Source organism: Fundulus heteroclitus, chromosome 22 (genome assembly GCF_011125445.2).
Source record: "Fundulus heteroclitus isolate FHET01 chromosome 22, MU-UCD_Fhet_4.1, whole genome shotgun sequence".
Lineage (NCBI taxonomy): Eukaryota > Metazoa > Chordata > Actinopteri > Cyprinodontiformes > Fundulidae > Fundulus > Fundulus heteroclitus.
Window position 1 is genome coordinate 11,391,757 of NC_046382.1, and position 18,092 is coordinate 11,409,848.

Genomic DNA, 18,092 nt, shown 5'->3' on the forward strand with positions numbered 1-18,092 from the left:
CTTGGATATGCCTGTGTGTGGTGTCTGTTGACACACTGACTACTCCTAGTCAGGCAGTAGTGCCCTAGTGGTTGGAGCTGGGCGCTTTGCATCCTGGGAAGGCTGATAGTTGGGTTAAACGGGTTAAATGCAGAGGACACATTTAATTGGAATGTACAAAACTGGAATGACAAATGAAGATAATCTTGAATGAACTTTTCTTCATGCTCGTCTCAGGGCCGCTGTTATCCTTTTTGTTACCACGTCTTTTTATTCCATGCAACTTTCCATTAATGTTTCCATTATTTGGATGCAGCATTTTGCAAACAGCCAGCTTCTTTAGAAATCACCTCTTGTGGTTTAACCTTCTTGTGAAGGGCGTTCATCAAACTCTGGGAGACATGGCAAGCAATGCCTATAGATTGCGTAGGGAATAGCATTACGGTATGTATTTCCACATTTATAGAGAAAATGCTTTCATCATCTGTAAGCCACATTCATCAACAATAAAAAGAATCAATCTTAAAACTTGACACTGCATGTAATGAATCTTTTTAACATGATTTTCACGTTTTTACATTTTTCTTCCCCCATATATCTTATTTTTTCTCTGGCATTTTAAGTTGCCAAGCAGTACTCGTATATGCACGACCTTAAGAGCTGCGTGGGAGGAAATATGTATGAAATCATATTGTGAACTTTACTATAAATCACACTTGTATCCATCTTATCCCCTGTTAAAAAGATAAATCGCTTTCAAGGAGAGCATGGCTTGACAAGTTCACTGTATCAACATTCTCTTCACGCAGCCCGGAAAAATGTGCTCACATTGCCAAAATCCTCACAGAAGAGGGTTAAATAAATAAAAACGTCCTTTTGAGTCCGACAGCAGTCTCCAGAGCTGTCTGATAAAAGCATGCTAAACCCATTTTAGGTTGCTGGGTGGGAGGGGTGGGGGGAGACTGGGAGTCTGAAGAGTTGAGCTAACGTTTAGTGCACTTTATGAAAAAGCAGTCGATATGATCCATCGCACCGTGCTGCTGGCTTTTTGTTCAGCGGACCAGTGCTGGGGTTAGTTATTGACAAACTTGCTCCGCTCAGCTAGCGCTGTTAGCCGTGTCAGCTGTTTGGAGTGGCTAAAAGAGTCACATGTGGCATAAAACACCCTCTGGTTGAACTCACTTATGGGATCGGCTACAGTGCTCTCTGTAACGTTTGTCAGGTTTTTCTCCTCGTCGCTGTGAGATTTTTAATCGAAACACTTGAGACGCAATTACTGTCAGCTTTCTGTTTTAATTCAGGGATACCTTTTAATTCAGACTCCCAATCCTGAGTTTCTGCTCCCGATGATGATCCGATTCATTTAAAGAGACACATTTGCCATCAACAAGACTCAATCCCATGCATCGTGTGATCAAGCATTCGTGGCCTGCATGACTGTTTTGATTGTGTCCCACTTTACTAAGTCACCAGTGACATTCAGTAGGCCACAGCCTCTCCGATCAGAACAGATATTTTACAAACAGAAAGTCTTTATTGTCAATGTACAACTTTTACATTACTCAGTGAAATTGCATGGAGCATCATCTTTTAAGTTTATGGACAGTACATCTTAGAAAATGTTGCATCTAAAGCACATGTAATAGTCATAAAGTTATAAATAATATATGCAACATATACAGCGATGTGAGTTGAAAAACTGCGATCATTAATGAATATAATTGGCACATTTCACCTTGTAGAGTTAGTGTTTAGGAGTCTTATAGCCCATGGGTAGAAGCTGGTTCTCAGGCGGTTCGTCCTACTTTTTAAACGTCTAAACTTCCCGCCAGAGTGTCGAAGAGTCACTGACCAGGGTGTGAGAGATCACACCTGATCCTGACTGGTGCTCCTGCAGGTTATCCTCTGTATGATGCTTCAGCACAGGCCCATTAAGTTGGAACACATAACTTTTTCTCTCCATATGAAGTCATTGTGAAAATGCTTCTGAAAAAGTAACGGTAGTTATATTAAAGCTTTCATTATTCATACTTTGTTATGTATCTCTTTGCACGCAGTGACCGGAGTGTGTGATTCATGTACATGAGTGCCTGCTCAGTGTCCTCTCTGGTGATGCTTTAGGAAGCTACTCCTGCAGCCCGTTTCCATTCCTGCCTGTTGAGCTTGTTCTGTGTGCTCAGGTGGATTCCAGTCATGTCAGCGGCTTTGCAGTTCAAGAACGTCTATATAAATACGGTTTTCTAATAGCAGTGTATCTCAGAGCCGGCCTAAGGCGATGTGGAGGCCCTCAGCAGCTGCTCTACAATACCTTGAACACTACATTTGTTAATTGAAAATATTGACACTAGGATCTAAATGCACAGATATGTATTTCTAAAAAGTGAATAAGGAATAAGTGAACATTTAGCCACGTATCCTTTTCGTTTTGCGCGGGTCTTCCACATGAAATCCCAATGAAAATGCAATGCACTAAGCCCTTTGTGTCAGCCGCCTACATCCAGATAGCAGACTATACTAGATTGTAGATAAAGAAGCGTTAATTGGTAAGCAACATTTTCCTCGTTTAAGCTGGAACAAAGAGAGCTACGTGCACTTTGTACTGTAGGTGCCCATTCCTGTTATTTTCCATCCACTTACTGAGAGGTGGCATCTGATAAACCTTGGGTACGGTTTAGTCCTGGAGCACCACGGGGGAATCACCAGCGGCCTTATCTTTGTTTATTCAAACTACCTGCCCATTCCAGCACATACTTGCATATCGTGCCCGTTTTTCTCTCCGCACACAATCAAATCTCCGAGAAATCCCTTTCTAATTGTGAAGCTCAGGCAAATTAAGTGAAACGAGTGTGGACTGATGTCTCTGTTGGTCTCTGGCAGTATTTGTCTAAGCACTGCCTCCTGTCAGCTCTTGCGTAACTGTGCTGGTGAGAAACCTGCTTGCTGTTCAAACAGGTCAACATCACAGAGGATTAGCGCCAGGCGGACACGACCCACATACTGAGACGCTTGCCTACAAGTAGCACTCAGCCGGTCACCTCCACCTCTTTTGAAGCATGTGCTCATGCGCCGTGTTCACACTCAGATATGACTCACACAGAAATCTACCTTTGCCACAGTCTAAGCTCTGAGTTTTGCAGAAATAACAAATGGCAGCTGCTGATGACACATGGCAGTGATCCAAGAGTTACTGTGAAACCTGGCTCAAGGCCTCAGATAGTCTTTTCATTGTTCTGCCTCCTTGTGTGCTAACATGACTCATCTCAGGAAAGTGGCTTGTGATGATTGTATACATGCGCCTTTGTATTGTTTTTATTTGTTATTCAGACATAGATCAGTTTCTGCTTCTCACAGCGTCTCAGACGACTTACATGGAATTTAATCTAGGACAGTGGTGAAATAGTCACGTTGAAAGCACTCGTGTCATGATAGGAAATGCAATATTTAGATGAAACAAAATAGTCTAACCAAATCTTTCTAGATCTGAAAAAGGGTCCCAGGCGTTTGCCTTAATAAAAGAAGGTGTACTGGTTCCTACCTGTTTGGGTCAAAGCTTTTCTTTTGTGTTGCACTGGAAATGTTTTGAAGTCTGTTCTCTGTAACAACGATGACAGCTTTCTTTCAAAATCCTTGCTGTATTCAGCCAGGTTCAGTAAATGGGTCTTTTTAACCTCATAAAATGTGTACCTGTAGCAGGATAAATGTTTGTACCTTGAAGTCTGAGGTCGCAGTCCAGAGTACTGCCTTCAGCGTTGAAGAGTTACTTCCCCCAGTGGAGAAATTTCAGTATATTGGGGTTTTACTATACCATACCATACCATACCATACCATACCATACTGTACTATACCATCTAGTGTTGCACCGATGCCATTTTTTGGCCCCGATACCGATACCCGATACCTGGCTGTGCAGTATTGGCCGATACCGATACCATCTGTTTGAAATTGATGTGTGTGTGTATATATGAAGAACTGCATACTACTTAGGGTAGTAGAACTTTTTATTGCCTACCTGCAATGGGTGACAATAGTTGAATAAACGTTTGGCTCTCAAAAGCCAAAATAGTGCAACATTCGTAAAATTATAACATGTATAATAGTAGTGCAACAGTAAGACAGTACAATTACATTAATAATTGAATAATATCTTTTAAACCCTGAGTTTTGGCTCTGCAATGCCAAAATAGTGCAACTTTCATGAACTTATATAACATGTATAATACTAGTCGGGAGAGAGAAGGCTGCGTTCAAGTGACATACAAACATCAAAATGGTATCGGTGCCCTATTTGTTGGTACTCGCCGATACCGATACCAACATTTTAGTGCTGGATCGGGGCCCCGTCCGCTACTGCTATCGGTACAACACTAATACCATTTTTATTTATAAAGCCCTTAAAAATAGCCAACAGCTGAAACAAAGTGCTATACATTGCTAAAAGCTAAAACACATTCATTAAAAAAAGATAATGTATGAAAAAGCTTAAAAGAAACAATAAAACCAATTAAAAATTAAAACAAATTCTCGCTAGTGGTAAAAGCCACTACCACGAATGAAGGTAGAACCAAGTGGGACAATAGCTACGTTTACAAGGACAAAAGTCATCGGAATAAAGGACCAATCAGAAATCAAAAGCGTCACATAAACACACCAAACAGAATTTGATGATTTTATTAAGATCAATCAGAATGAAATTGTATTCTGAATGAGAGGGGTGGTTTACGCCGATTTGATAATCTGATCAACGTGCATATAAAGGCTTGTCAGGTTCAAGTTATTCCGAATATGGCAAACTAATCTGAGTGCGCATGTGCTCCCAACGTAAACGTGACGTATTTCCGCGTTGGTGAGTGACGAGTGATGCAAAACTGTCACGGCTCCCGATAAAACCTTTCTGTTTGGAAGACAAACAAACTCGTGTGATACTGCTTTATTTCCCATTTTTGTTGTTCTGCAAAGATGGAAGTTCTTCTGTGTTTTTTAGGCAAATTTGATAACTGCGCATGTCAGAGTAGTTGTATTCTGAATAAAGCCAGGTGCATAAACACGCCCAATATGATAAGATTAATTCTGTGCCCATCTAAATGGTAAAAATCCAATTATTTAATCCGAATACATTTTAACCCGATCGTGAAATTTTGTCCATGTAAACATAGCTATTGATAAGTGGATTAGGGCAGCTTCTCCTCTGAAGTGGAAACTGGACTGGTCTGTCATGGAGAAGAGGAACTGCTGTCAAAAGGGGAAACTTTTAACTTACCAATTGATTTTATTTCCAACCATCAGCTAAAGTCATGACCTTTGGGTAATGACCATACTAACAAGTGGATGTGGAGATCTTCCTGACTGAACTCACTCTTTGGGCCAATATAATGAGGTTCTTTGCTGTATGGATAAAACTCAGAGCAAACCTGCTGACACTCTTTAAGTGATTTGAGCATCTGTGTAGGACACTATCTGAATGCCTTTCTAAGGAGGCATTCTCTTGGAATAAACCTTATGGACGAACCAGGAATTGTCGGAGCAGTTGGACCTAATGGTAGGCAAGGCTCCTTGGGGTCATCATGGTATGAGTTGAAAAACATCTAAGGACATACTAGTTGGTTAAATTGTCTGCAGTTACAGATTTTCTTCTACATTGACAGAAGGGTGACTGACGCGTTAGATCTTTGGATGTTTGAGCCATGAGCTTTCCAAGCTGAACCACTTGAGGTATAAACCGAATTTAGGGAGGTGGAAATAGACCACTAAGCATGAAATGTGTGACGGAGAGAGCTTTCATTTTAAAAGGTGAAACACATCAGCGTCTTTTGTGTCGTAAACTACACAATTTAACCATTACGCATTAGTTGCGTAGTTGTAGCATTTTCTTGAACTTTGCACTTGCCCTACGTGTCGATCTGAGTTCTTATAAAATACGCTCATGGTTAAGGTGAATGGTTCACCTTAACCATTCCTTAAGATAATTCTTGAATGTTGTAAAACTTGAAGCCTCCCTTACAAACGTTGGCAGACTATTCCATTGCACACCGCCCTTGTATGAAGAACATTTTGACCAAATGCAGTTTTTCTTACAGGTAAACTCATAATCTCCTCTACCCAAGGCTCTATAGTGGTCCATGATGCTGTCATCCTACATTTAATGCAGTCCTTTAGCGGTGGTGGAGCCAGCCCATGTAAGCTTTTATAGATAAGACAGGCATTTTTAAATTTTATAAAGTTTTCAAAGCTCAAAAAATTATATTGTGACAAAATATTACAATGGTGATGAATTTTTTTTAATCCAAAATTAAACACAGACATTTTTAACCCAGATGCTCAGATAATGGTAAAACCTGAGTCAAGTACTCAGAAAGGTTTTCATCAGAAATACTTTTGCTGATCACAGCATTACTGTCAATAAACATCAAAGATACCTTTAAGACGGCAAACTTGCTAATAGCTTCATGCTATTTCAATCGGGTGGTGCGCAGCTCAGCTCTCTATCAGTTGCGTATTGTGCGCTCTCTGGTGGCAAGCATAGATGTAGTGGTTACTCATTTTGAGTTAACATGGTACCATATCAACATTTATATTTTTTATGCGGAGCAACTAATAAAATTAAATTGTGTGGGATGCCTGTTTTTACATCTACCAAATTCCAACACACATAATCAAAGAACTCTAGTTCAGTTGCATTGCTCACGGTGTACAGGCATGAGGTATAACTATATGAGCAGCAGCATACACATTTGTCTGTTTTTTTGTTGTGTGTGTGTGTGGAGGCTTGATTATAAATAATATCCTCAGAATCTAAACCAAAAGTTGAAGGGAGTGTGGGACAAGCCTCGTCAGCGCTCCCAGTTTTGACGCCAATGTACGTTCGTTAAATTACTAAGGCAGTGACACTGTGGTTAAAACAAAACCCTTCTGACTGATCCAAACACCAAAATCATGTTGTGGGACAAAAACAAGTTATCGATCTGACTGTGCTCTGGAGAAGGTTTCTAAATCCTTAACCCATTTTACGTTTTTGTTTTTTCCCCCAGAATAAAAACAATATTATTAATTATTACCCATTCGTCACAAAACAAAAACAGTACGCAATTTGTCATGCCTGCCATCAGTTCGATCGTGTTTGTGGTTTATGTGTGAGCGAAAGAGTGTGTACAGGTGTCAGAAGACTGCGTCATTCAGGAGGTCTCTCTCCTCGGTACACTCGCTGAACTAGCTCAGCGCAGCCTCTAAAACCACAGGCCTGACTCACCAAGCGTCTGCTCCTCTTGTTGTTGTTCATGGGCTCTCTGTTGTTCCCTGACCCTCACCTTTGCACTACTTTCCCTCCGGGGTGAGTGAGCATCACCGCCTGCCGCCTCCTCACACTCTCCCCCTCTGTGTTGCCGTCTTTGGTATTTTCCTTCTTGTTTTCTTTTATCTAGAGCCGGAGCGGGCTTCCTGCCGAACAATTGAAGGAACCCGGCAGTCATAGGTGTTATGTTCTCCCATCCAACTGTATCTCTATTGTATGCACAGATAGGAGACACAAACTCATCCATGGCAGACACAGCTGGTGGGATGAGGGATTTTTGCAGGAAGAGACGATGGATGATAACTACTTGTTTACTGTAACTTTGGTTTAGAACAGCCTGTGAATTTATATATGTTTTCATTTCAGCATATGACAGTGTTCTGGAAAAGCAGAAAAAGCAAAAAAATAAATAAATAAAAAATCCGTGGGAGAGCACAGATTTTTTTTTCTTGTTTTTTGCGACAGTTAATGTGTCGGATGATCTGTCTAATTTCAGTATCAGCAATAGTCTGAGCAGATGAGTAAAGAAGTTTTTTAAGTGGGGGAAAAATAATTCTACTCAACCTGGTCCCATGTAAAAGGTAAGCTAAGCTTGTTTACGAAGTTTATGATGCTTTGACTTTGATTAGGCCACTCTAATGTTGCTTTTTTTTAACCATTTAGGGGTGGACTTGCTGGTATGCTTTGGATCATTGGATCATTTGCATCCTCCCTCTGGATTTTCTCCTAGAATTCATCGTTTCATCAATTACAGCAAGTTATCCACATCCTGAAAAAGCAAGTCAACCCCAGACCACCTCACTACCACTATCATATTTATCCATCCATCCATTTTCTAACATGTCTACCCCTTGTGGGGTCGCGAGGGGTGCTGGTGCCTATCTCCAGCATTCAATGGGCGAGAGGCGGGGTACACCCTGGACAGGTTGCAAGTCTATCGCAGGGCAACACAGAGACAAACAACCATTCTCACACACCTAAGGAGAATTTAGAGAGGCCAATTAACCTAACAGTCATGTTTTTGGACTGTGGGAGGAAGCTGGAGTACCCGGGGAGAAGCCACGCATGCACAGGGAGAACATGGCATTCCTTCAACAGAAGCACAACCAGCTACCTTAACAGTTTTAGCTATGGGCTACATGCTAACTCGCTCTGTTTACCCAGCTCCTGTAATAGCACTCTACATACAACATTTTTTAAGTCATTCATCAAAAGCTGAAATTGGGGAAATGTCCAGGGACAGCTTTTGCTCTGCTCTTTTATTTCTTACTTTTTTAAAGGCGGCTGACACCCAGCATTCCTTCAACAGAAGCACAACCAGCTAGCTTAACAGCTTTAGCTATGGGCTACATGCTAACTCGCTCTGTTTTCCCAGCTCCTGTAATAGCACTCTACATACAACATTTTTTAAGTCATTCATCAAAAGCTAAAAGCAGGGAAATGTCCGAGGACAGCTTTTACCGTTGATAGTTCGTCCAAAACTGAGAATTTCCCTGCAAAGTAGTCTATTGTTGGTGTTAGCCTGTGCTAAATGACAGCAATGTAATCACAGCAATGCAAAACAGAAAAGGGCAAATCATTAAGTATTTAATTACTTACCAAGTACTTCCTGCGACCCTATGTGCAGCGCATACATTTGGAGAACCAGCCGACCAAACTCTTCTCTTTTAAAAAGTGGGAGGAGCTCCACTAGGTGAGGGTTGGGCTCGGCTGGGGTTGCTAGGTGACAAGCAGTGCCCATGCCAGTTGTGACATAATAATCGGGAGGTTTTGAAACGGCTCATTTTCAAACAAAACAATTACAAATTGCCAAAAAATGTCTGGATGTTTTTATTTATTTATTTATTTTATTTTTTTAGTGCTTGGAGTGTTTCCAGATGCAGCAGACACCCAAATGGGAGTGTAAACTCCGTGCAAAAAGTGTATTTTTTTGATAATAGGTCGTCTTTAACTGAGGTAAGTGAGGCCTGCACAGCTTTAGATGTTCTTCTTTGGCATCTAAATGAGTCGGTGATTTGCTTATGGAGTCATATTGGTAGGCTGGCCACTCTTGACTCTTTATGTGTGAATAATGACTCTCACTATAGTTTACTGGAGTATCAAAGTGTTCAACCTGTAATAGATTACTAAATGACAGTCAAAACATTTGAGATCTTTTAGCCTACTTTATGTTGTCAGAGAGGTTCTGTTTAAATGATTTCTTCAGGCATTAATTAATACTTGCCATGTTTTTAAACTGAAAAAAGTATATTCCCAATTAAGTAACAAGTACGGCAGATATACATATTTTAAAGAAGGCCATGTTTGTTTTGAAAGCATTTTTCCCTTAAAAAATTAAATCATCCTTTAAAATCAGCTGTTTGTGTTCACTCAGGTTATGTTTGTCCGATATTACAATTTGCTTGATATTAGTTTAATTTTGCAAACACTTTTTTGTGTTGTGGATAACTTCCAACAACTCTTCTCTTTGGAGCTTTATGTATACTTTAAGTTAATCCTAGATGTTGGATTAGATGTTGCACTGAAATGAAAACCTACATGTTAACAGGTTGTTATCATTGTTATGATTGTTATGTTTAGCTGGGAAAGTTAACTGTTGTCCTTTACTTCTAAATGTTGCTTTTGTTTATAAATAAAATCAACTTTTTTTCAAATTTTGCAAAGATCAGTAAAAATGTTACGGGCATATGCTTTGATGTATAAATTGGAATAAACTTGTCATTCCTTCAATTTCTGTATGATTGAACGACGTTCCCTGACAAGGATCCTAAGGAACACTTACTTTTTTTTTTCATGTCTGTTTTTAGTTAAGACAAAGTTTGCAGGAATTAGTTTGTGCTTGAAAACCACAAACAGATAGGCCAGACCTTAAAGACAGTACACCTCTCTAACCGACTCTGAACACAGTTTACCTGAACATTTCTCACAGTGTATTTCCAAGACCTCTTAGAATATGTCAGCTATGACTTCGGTGATGGTCAGGTACTGAAATAAAAGGGTGACCAGAAGCGTAGAAATAAAGCCAGGGTTGAATAAACACAAACAGGCCGTGAGGTGAGCCGCACAAACAGAGATATAAAAAGACCTCTGTTCTGGACTGCAGATTTAGACCGCTGGGTGAGGTTAGGGGAAAACCTACGGCCGTTCCGTTGGACGGCTCTTTGTTTATCGGCTACATTTTCTGCTGCATTCTGTTGCGGTCATGGTGACTGTGTAAAGTTTGTCTTTTCTAAGTATCGGGTAACCACGCTGGAAGCTGCCAGCTTTCTCTGTTTGTACGTATCTGCCTCAATACCATAAGTGATTATACCCTGTTTCGGACTAAGTATGTGTGCTTTTAAAAGAATGATTTCATGGGAAAATGTAAGGCGGCGCGCAAAGAGCTCCTGACCGATGTTCCCCGAGACGGTCGTGCCGACTCAGCACGCGGAGCTGGACTCACACACACTGGAAAACAGCTGGAGGTTGCCCAGGGTTTCAGCGGGCTGCTGTGTTGATTGGCAGGTGCTTTAAGTGGCTCTGATTGGCCCTAAGCTCACCTGTGGTAGGCTGGTTGCAGAACCGCCAGCTTCAGTTACAAAACCTGACACGCACATATATAAAGCCCCCCCCCCCCCACCCTCCCATCCGCCTGACACAAACAATACCGCCTCCCACCCCTCATGTCTCACACTGTGTCCCAAAAAATTTCATCCATCCAAAGTTCATTAGAAATGAAGACATTCTGTTTGATATGCAGAGGAATTTCCCTCTCTCCCAATCTCCAGGACAGAGGAAGAGAGAGCCGCACAATGTACCAGTTAAAAGGACTTAGTCGCCATTGAAACTTGGCCCTCTAAAATCCCTGTCGAACCCCCAGGGCCCCCATTACGGTTCTGGCCTCAATAGAAGGAGCTGCGATGCCGAACACTGGGCCTCCTTGTATTCAGCCGGTGCCCCAGCCGAGAGCCATTGACAAGCCCCACAATGTCCCGAGCGCTCCTTTACAGTAGAGAAGGGTTCTTTTCTCTAAAGGGTGGCTCTGGACTCTAAGAGGAGAACCTACTTTTTCACAAGGAGCCCTTTCCAACGGAGGCATCTGCAATCTGTTGCTTACCCCTCAACTCACTGAAGTCCTTTCTCCCCTTCAGCCTTTTTTTTATTGCAAACTGGCCGAGGACGAGAACAAATCGACCATGAATTCCTGAGCGCCTGGCAGCCACTGGCTGCTCTTGCTTTGCAAACTTGCTCCCGCTTTCTCTACTTTTCTCTTGTACCCTCCCTCCTTTCTCTGTAAGCATTCAATCTCTCTCCCTCGCTCTCTAACTTTCTCTTTTGTTGACAAAAAAAAGGCCCTGAAGCCTTTCTCCCCCTCCTCTGGGCTACCCTTTTACTCCTCTCATGTGTATCTTTCAACTGATTCCCGCTCTCTCTCGCTCTACCTGCGACTGAAAGGGCCGAACACGAGTTGAGAGGGCTAACGAATTGGACTTCTGTAAAAGGGCTTTACACAGAGGTGCTGAAAGGGAGTTTGCTTCGCAGGACACCCACCCATCTTGCATGCAATCCCATGCCATCTTTACCATCTCGAGAGCTTAATACAGACAAAAAGCAGATGAAGGTTCTTGAATGTGGAAGGAGCTGCAGAGATCCAGGATGGAAAAAAAGGTTGTGCACTCCAAAAATATGAACATTATGGATGAAAAGCCTGTAAGCAAACTGAAACTGCACATCACCCTGAACATCCCAATCAGGCAGCAACATGTTGTGGGGATGCAATTCGTAAACAGAGTAGGGAAGCTGGTCGTCTGGATGGGTAGGCAGAGCTCACTGCAGGTCTGCTCTAGAAGAAAAAAAAACCTGTTGGAGGCTGCATAAGATTTGAGCATATAGAAAAATGCTTTGTTAGCAACATAGCACTTTGCTCTCAGACTGCAGGTTTATCTCTTGCTCCTTGAGGTTCATAAGGTAACACAGTTTACCATACAAGGTTTACCTGGCCCAGTTCTTCAGTGCTGTTTGTTTGTCTTTCCTTTTCCCACCAGGTTGAGGCACATGGCGCATGGCTCCGCATATCCATCTGGAAACCTTCCGTTGAAGTAATTTTGGGAAGGGGCGAAAATACTGGTTAGCTGATTGGCCTATGTTGGTGATAGACGGGCCAAATAAACCAATCACATCAACGAAGCATATGACGTGCTAACAGCGACGACGAAAACACAACCACAAGCTCTTGCCGAAACCAGTCGGGAGAAGAGCAAAAACATCTTTTCCTCTGAGCAAAGCCTCCAGAGCAGTGTTTTGCTCTTCTTTCAGCAAAGAAATACTCTGTAATTCCGATAAAACTTGCTCGATAGCCACGCTAACGCTAGTTTCATCGGCTGAAGCCGCCATGTTCTTTGGACTGAACTGTCGCGCTTCTCGTTGCGTCACACCTCAACCCGCCTCAAAGCCAACGCTGATTGGACGTTCGTTTGGTGAACTGCTCCAAATTTTCTTTAACCGAAAATAGCCAGACTGATCTGCGAGTGAAACCTTGAAAGCTTGCGAGGTCAGGATGGTCTCCCAAGGCTATTGGGAAGATGGATTGCATTAAAACAAACGTTCAATCTGCGATCTACTACTAGTCGGCATGAACTGGTTAACTGAATATGATTGTGTTGCATAGAATTTTATTGTGTTAAACTAATTCAGACTGTAAGAAAAGGAATTGAGGAAAGTCTTTGCATAAGGCATAGTGCTAATAGCTCTACTCAGTTGCTAAGAGTCATTATACAGTAGAGTCTACTGTATAATGACTCTTAACAACAAAGGAGCACAGATAAACTCAGCCCTATTAGCCAGGCATATGTAAAGTAGTCAAGTAGACTAAAAGTCTAAGTCTAGCAGCATAACCACAGAATGAGCGCTCAGGATAACAAAATAAGCCTTTTTTGAAAACATTTTATTTCTTATCTTAAATGATCTTATCTTAAATGATCTTAAATTAAAACAAAGTTATGTTAGGGCACTAAGAAATGTAGAGATGTCAATGTTCAGTTTCTTAAAAACTCACGACATACGGATCCTTTTGTCACCACGAGATCTCCGGTGAACAGAAAGGCCACGAACACAGCAGCCTGGTCACCCACCCTCTCTACCAAGGCCACTCTCATCATCTCTCCTCCTCCATTGCTTTATGTAAAGCCCAGGGGATCAAGTCATCCAAGGCCACTGCTCTGTGCACATCTGCTCTGCTGGACAACCAGACCAGCAGGCAAGGCGAGGGGCCGACTTGGGTACGAGTGGTCAGGATACTTGGCTTTGGACAGACTTGGGGGGGGGGCTGACGGCTGGACGGAGGAGGATTCAGGGGGGATTAGATGCCTCAGAGCAGCGCACAGGCTTCCATGGAGATACTGTCTTACAGTGTTTACAGCCTCTCAATAGTGAGTCGGACCTCTCCTCCCCATCCTTCTATTCCTCCACAGGCCCACTGTGTCCCTCCTCTTCTAATGTAAATGTCGGGGGCTGGCAGGCTGGAGAGCGGAGCTTGTTTTGGTGATTCTCGGCTTTGCCCTTGTGTTCTTATTGGAGCTGTGTTTTACAATTTCGGCCTTTCATTTTTTTTTTTTCTAAACTCCCCCTTTATCCTTTCTTCCTTTAAGAGGTTCTGTCCAGCCAGGCCGACTGCCCACAGAAGGGCTGGTGTTTGTGCCATCGGGCTTTCACGCTGCCCCCTGTTAAAGTGAATGAAAGGTGGCAGAGGGTTGTCTGGCCCTTAGCGGGGAGCACCTGGTCGCGTTCGTATGCCAGCTTGAAGACTAGGCCAAAAACATCCATCTGAACAGCTTATTTGTCTTGGATTTGGTCCTATAAGTTTACTCTTTCTCATTTTATAAACCTCATAATTCACTCAATGAATCAATAAGTTATGACATTTGTTTAAAAATTAGCTGGTGATCTAGTTTAATTTTATTGACAAAACAAGTGATACTATATGTTCTGGAGAACTGTAAAGTCACCAGTTCATGCATTTAACAGTTCTGCTTAGGTAATATAAAAAATATAATATTTTATGACTCATGTCAAAGCTATAGGAGAAAAAGAACATGTTTTTTTAATTAACATGGATGGTTTACATTACAATAATCTAAGCTATTTTTTATTGTTCAAACGACTGATGAAACATGACTGGTATTGGAGATCCACAGGGTGAAGTATTTAGATCAGTTCTTTTTTACTGTACAGTGCTGTGAAAAAGTCTTGCCCCCTTTTAAGTTTCTTCTGTTTTCACATTTTTTGTCACACTTAAATGTTTCAGAACATCATTCAAGTTATTAGATATCTATATTTGCATTTAGTAAACCTTGTAATAACTACCTGGACATGTGTGAACTGTAAACCCTCCTTTGTTAAATCATTACTTAACAAGCATCAAACTACATTTTTTGGGAGATTTTAGTAGCTACACCCAGGCCTGTATCTGCATGACCTGTAGAAACCAGAAAGTTACCAGAACCGGTGTCGCAATATGAAGTAGGCAAAAAGTTATTAAAAAGCAACACCTCATGATCCAACCTAAATATATTCAAGACGAGATGAAAAACAAAGTTGTTCACATCTATGAGGCAGAAAAGGCAATTTCTAAGGATTTGGAAATTCAGTGAACAACAGTAAGAGCGATTGTCCACACATGGCGAAAACATTGGACAGTGGTGAACCCTATTGGGACTGTTCGGCCTGTAAAGACCTACTCTGACAACAAATCACCATCTCATCCAGGAGGTCATAGAAGAACCCAGAACCAAGTCTAAAGATCTTCAGATTCAATTTTTTTCTGATATGGTTAGAGTTCAGTAACAAAAAAGAGAGGGGGAAAAAAGGCATCCATGGAGGTATTCCAATGCCAAAATCACTGCTGACTAAAAAACAAAAAGGCAGAACTCCCATTTCCTTAAAAAACATATTGAATGACCTCCAAGACATGGGAACATATTAAAGGAACATAGCACCCTAATGTCAAACATGGTGGAATCAATCCAATGATCTCTTTCTACAGGACCTGGATGACTTGCCTTAAGAGACGGAACCACGAAATCTGCTCTCTAGCAGAAAACCCTAAGGGAGAATGTCTAACCACAAAGTTACCTTTAATGTCCACCTACAATGTTTAGTGGGACAATCTTTTTCAGCTTTGAGTTTCAGGGGTATCACATTATCTATCACATAACCCCAATGTGTGTGCTTGTTCATTGTTTAGTTCCCGTTGCTAGCTGAGCACACAAACTTCTAGTGTATGTGTTTTCGGTTAGCTTAGTGGTTAGCTTAAATGTTAGCCCTTCATTGTAGCTCTGCTGCTCTCACTGTATACTGTGAAAATGGCTGAGAGTCGCAGAAGTAAACGTGTACAAGTTTATTAGAAGAAGAGGAAGGCGTCAGTAGAAAGAAATAAGACCAGAGTGGATTTCTGAGATTTTTTCCCTGAGGAGCGGAAGAGCAGGTAAACTGGTCTTGGACTTGTGCAGTTGTTCAAAAAGGGACTTGGATGTTTCTAACCACATTTCTGGAAAAATTGTCCACTATACCTTTAAACTTAAGCACACATGGGTTAAACAGCAGGACAATGATCCAAAGCACATAATCAAGTTAATCTCTGAATAGCTAACACTATAAATAACTAAACATAATGAATGTATGGACGGCCTAGTCAACCAGTCAAACTCTGGCAGCTTTTGTGCGCTTGTTATGCTAACTTTGGTGCTAAGACTAAGAAAGTAGAGCACATCACCCCAGTTCTAAAGTCCTTCCACTGGCTCCCTGTATCTCAGAGAATAGACTTTAAAATACTTCTGTTAGTCTATAAATCCCTAAATGGCTTAGCACCTAAATACATCACAGACTTGTTATCGTATAAACCATCCAGACCACTCAGGTCTTCCGGCTCCAGCCTTCTCTGCATACCTAGAACCAGAACTAAACAAGGAGAAGCAGCATTCAGTTCCTATGCTCCACTTATCTGGAACAAACTTCCAGAAGACTGTAAAAGTGCGGAAAGCCTGAGTTCCTTTAAATTGAGATTAAAAACACATTTGTTTAAAATTGCATTTGAATGTTCAAGTTAAACTGTTTTACTGTTTATAAATGTTCTTTTTTGTTTCTACATTCTATCCCTACTTGGTTTTATTCCTATATTTTAATCATGTAAAGCGCTTTGCGTTGTCTCTGTACTGAATTGTGCTATATAAATAAATTTGCCTTGCCTTGCCTTGCCTTGGTGCAGAAAGATCTAATTTGACCTAGGACCAGATTAGTCTGGACAGATATTCTCAAAATAATAATTTGAATACTAATTTTGTGTATTGTTACACAGGTTGTCTTTACCTGTTAATATGCATTAATGGCAGTAATAAAGAAGAAATCATGCATCTTCACAGAAGTCCTGTGACTGATTGGTCCGTCACTGCCACATAATCAGCTATGCCTTTCATATGTCGATCTTCACGCTGATGCCACTGTCTCACTTCATAGCTCAGAGGAGTTGATACAGCGAGTCAACTTCAACCCGCCTTGAGGTCAGAGAGATGACCTGAAGACATCTAGCCTGAACTGATGTTTGTCAGAACTCAATGTAGACAAACACACACAAACACACATTTTGAGTTAAAAACAGAATCAAAAATCAGTCAACAGATTGTCACCTCTGCACATGGACCTACATGTGAGCATTTCATTCTTGGTAATCTGATTACTCTTTACTTTCTCTGAATCAATCAAAAGATTAAAAAAAGCCCTTGTTTGTGTTTTCAGTGGTTACACAGGCTTTACCAAGAACAGTCAAGAAATTCAATTTTTTGGTAAAAAGCTAAATCTAGGGGTGATGATTCATGTGTTTTTCCAACAAAAAAAATACGATTTTTTTGAATTCATAAAAAACAATGAGCACTGAGAAAAAAAGAAGAAGCTGTTTTCAACAAATGAGTCATTTCAAACGCGGCTAAAGCTGACAGCTCTTTCTTTTCTGGAAGTTGTCGGCTTTGCAGTCGCGCACCTTCAGTTTGTAGTCAAAGAAAGAAAAAACACGCGCACACACAGACACGCACGAAGTGTTCAGCTGTAGACAAGCAGGGGACTGCTGATTGATTCCTCCGGGTAAGAAAAGAAGCACCTGATCATTAGTGAAGAATGAAGGGCGGGCTCTGAGAGAGGGGCCCAGTTACTGACAACAGCAGCAGGGACCAAGGTGTATGTGTGTGTTTCTGTGTGTGTGTGAGTCTGCAAGCGCGGGAAAAAGACAAGGAGGAATCTTTCCAAGTTTGTCCTTGTAAAAGTGAGCGAGACTCAGAAAGATGGGAACTTCACTACTGCATGTGTTATGTGTGTGTGTGTGTGTGTACTGGAAAGAGGGGGAGCTTCCATCATTCCCATCAATCCAGCTGCGCCTCTTTTTATCTTCACTTCCGCCGCCTATCAAGTCTGCTTCTTCACGCTCCCCCTCTAACCCTCGGCCCTGTCCACGCCGGGACTAAAAGCAGACGGACACAGTTTGCACACACTCGACTGAATCCGGTCCACCGCTGCACATCAAAGGCTGAGTGAAGGAGAGCGCCTTGTTGAGAGAGAGGTCGAGAAGATGGAAACGTCCCCGTCTCAGGACCCCACCTCACCTCTTTCTGTTGTGGCACTTCTTTTCCTCCTTTGCTCTTTTTCCCCCCCAATTATCCTGTTCATTTGAAAAAGTTGGGTTTTCTGAAACAGGGTACCTACACATATTTTCATCGTGAAATAGCGTACTTTTTCCAGAACCGAATTTCTGTTTTTCTTTTATAGCCCTCGGGGCCATATGAAGTGCAAAATATCCATCTTGAAC